Source organism: Schistocerca cancellata, chromosome 3 (assembly GCF_023864275.1).
Source record: "Schistocerca cancellata isolate TAMUIC-IGC-003103 chromosome 3, iqSchCanc2.1, whole genome shotgun sequence".
NCBI lineage: Eukaryota > Metazoa > Arthropoda > Insecta > Orthoptera > Acrididae > Schistocerca > Schistocerca cancellata.
The window spans coordinates 583,051,780-583,055,179 of record NC_064628.1 but is presented as its reverse complement, the minus strand read 5'-3'; the positions used below and the strand labels follow the sequence as shown (position 1 = coordinate 583,055,179).

Sequence of the window (3,400 nt, the reverse complement as noted above, 5' to 3'; positions counted from 1 at the left end):
TAAACTACTGTCCATTTATAGAAAAGCAATCAGTTAATGTATTCAGAATTCATTTACATTTCCTGCTTTACTATGTTCGCACATCTCTTGTTTATGGAAAAGATACCTATCTGTGCTACACTGGTATGCTAATAACATAAGATTCACACCGGTCATTGAGTCAACCGGCTACAGTTGAAGGTTTGTGAGAGTACAATGTACACCGAGTAAGACTGGGTAGAAATGGCACTCATGTGTGGAAAATGTAAGTTAGCAGAACAATAATCGCAATAACAAGAGTACACATAGTACAGTACTGTAGCATTTTTAAACGATTTGATGTTAACAGTAATGGCAGTCCATCATTAAAAATGCAGCATCATTACTTTTATTATATTGCGCTTGAAGGTAGGCGTTATGATACTCAGGCAGAGGAACTCTACAGGGATCCATATCCTGACAAGAACCCACTTTCCCGACGGATGTTTCCTCGTCGTATTGTGACGCTTCAGGAAACGGAAAGTTTCAGCTCAAGACAAGGCAGTCATCTTGAATTCCCACAGACGAAGCTGCCGAAATTACTTTTATCGCTTCTGTTCCAATGAATCCACACGCCAGCACATGACAGGTTGACCAGGAGATTGGCATTCCTGGGACCATCGTACGTCACGTTCTAACACGTCATTTGTTCCATTCTTATAATGTATACTTGCCGCAAGAATTGAAAGGGAATGATTTCCACAATCCTGCACAAATTCTCGCCAACCAGAACTTCTTCTCCGATATTCTTTCTGTTGATAAATGTTCCTTCTCAGACAAAGGAAAGGTAAATACAAAGAATGTGTACAGTTGGTCCAGTGAACACCCACGATGGCCTAGACAGGTGCAGAACGTGTCGTTCTTGCTTGTAATTCACCTCAGAAAGCAACAAGAGAAGTAGCGATAAATTCTTTGAACACCTTTGAGTGTTCTGCACTGTTTCGTATCAACAGTGGATTACAGTACTACTACACGGTATTAAAGCTCCGCGTTTCTTGTATTTACAGGAATACGTGATATGTGGATAAAGAGGTCTTGAAAAGAGGAAGCGGACTATCGAAGAAAAACCGTCGAGCGCTACATAAAAAAGACGTAGCTACTGCTGTTCGTATCTTCGTAACGAACTAAGTTGCAAGAATGACAATCATACTAAAAAAAAAATGGCTCTGAGCACTATGGGACTTAACATCCGAGGTCATCAGTCCCCTAGAACTTAGAACTACTTAAACCTAACTAATCGAAGGACATCACACACATCCATGCCCGAGGCAGGATTCGAACCTGCGACCTAGAACCGCTTGGCCACCGCGGCCGGCCAATCATGCTCATACTAGTTAATATCCCCAGGTAGCTAATCATCATTTTCTTGACACATTGTTATTTTGTTTCTAGACAAAAAGTTACTTTGGGTGGTCAAGATAAAAGCGAGGCCTAGTTGCACTTAAGATGTATTGTTATAGCATCATTGAACAGACTATAAACGGAGCACCGAATAGAGCAGGATGAAGGTACGTATCAGGCTACACTGAACATTTTCGGGACATACAGTAGTGTCATGGAGCGAATCATTGTCTTATCCAAACTCTGGCAGGTTAAAGCTGTGTGCCAGACCGAGACTTAAATTAGGGATAGGAAGTTTCATATCAGGGCACAGTCCACTGCAGAGTGAAAATCTCGTTGTGGAAGCACCCCCCAGACTGTGACTATGCCATGTATACGCAATATCCTTTCTTCCAGGACTGCCAGTCTTGCAAGTTTCGCGGGAGAGTTGTAGTGTCTTTTTTAAGGTAGGAGACGAGGCACTGCAGCAAATCTGTGAGGACGTCGCGTGGCTCGTGCTCGGGTCGCTCAATCCGTGAAGCACTTGCCCGCGAAAGGCAAGACCCCGAGTTCGAGTCTCGGCATGACACACCGTTTTAATCTGCCAGGAAGTTTCGTATCATCGCACACTCCGCACCAGAATGAAAATCTTATTGCAATGTTTTATTCAACTTTTAGGTGGGTGCAAAACAGTGTGCACGCTTATTTCTCCAGCTATGCACGGTGTGTATATGATAAAGAAAGAAACGAAGATTAGACATTAGTCATTAAAAGCTAATGTCTCATCATCAACAAGGTGTGTAAGATGAGACTGATCAGGTAGAAAAAGGAAATCGGGCGCAGCGTTTTCATGGGGACCCTCCTGGCATTCGCTGTGGTTATGAAAACCTTGGAAAACTGAAACCTGCATTGCTGGATGCGAATTTGAAATGCAGGTTTAGCAATGTAACCACTGGTGTAAGTGGAGTGAGGTCGCGAATGGTTGGTCGGTCGGTTGGTTGAGTCTGGGGAGTGGACCAAACAGCGAGGTCATCGATCCCATCGGATTAGGGAAGGAAGGCGGTCGTGTCCTTTCAAAGGAACCATCCCGACATTTGCCTCAAGTAGTCTAGGGATACCATGGGAAACCTAAATCAGGTCAAACTTGGACGCGGGTTTGAACCGTCGTCCTCCCGAATGCGAGTCCAGTGTGCTAACCACATTGCAACCTCCCTCGGCGAGGTCGCGAATGTGATCTGTCCGCAAATCTTAGCAAAACTGATAATATTCGTACTTTAACTACTTGTCTGTTGTTTATTTTGGACAGACACCGATCTGGAATGTGTCTTGATGGATGTGAGAAGCCGAATTTAAACTATACTCAGTATGGATAATGTACAAAACCAACAGTCGTTATTCAGATCTATACGTTCAATGTTTTTAACAAAGTCTGAAGAAACAGACATTGGTGGCGATCACGCAACTGTACTAAATTTATGAAATTTATTCGCAATTGCGCCAACGGCCTTGCCGCAGTGGTAGCACCGGTTCCCGTCAGATCACCGAAGTTAAGCGCTGCCGGGCTGGGCTAGCACTTGGGTGGGTTACCATCCGGTCTGCCGAGCGCTGTTGGCAAGCGTGGTGCAGTCAGCCCTTTTGAGGCAAACTGAGGACTTACTTGATTGAGAAGTAGCGGCTCCGGTCTCGTAAACTGACATACGGCTGGGAGGGCGGTGTGCTCATCACATGCCCCTCCAGACCCGCATCCAATGACGCCTTTGGGCTGAGGATGACACGGCGGCCGGTCGGTACCGTTGGGCCTTCCAAGGCCTGTTCGGACGAAGGAGAGTATTCGCAGTTGCGGAATCTTTCTGACAGCAGCTGCATTAGGTATGGAGACATTATCTGTTGGCGACATACGAAAACTTGTGCCAGACTGGGACTCGACCCAGTATATACTGCTTTTTGGAAGTCTGGTCGTAGACAGTATGGCATATGGATGCTTAGGTCTGGCCTGGAAGCGCACTCGGATAGCCGAAGTGATTAAGACACTGCTCACGACAAGCGGGAAAATCGAGGTTCA

At 45.4% G+C, this 3,400-nt stretch overlaps 1 pseudogene; it reads left to right on the top strand.

The window, feature by feature from the left end:
• The first annotated feature begins 2,834 nt into the window (after nucleotides 1-2,834).
• LOC126177303 (5S ribosomal RNA) lies at nucleotides 2,835-2,952 on the top strand (annotated as a pseudogene).
• The last annotated feature ends 448 nt before the right edge of the window (nucleotides 2,953-3,400 follow it).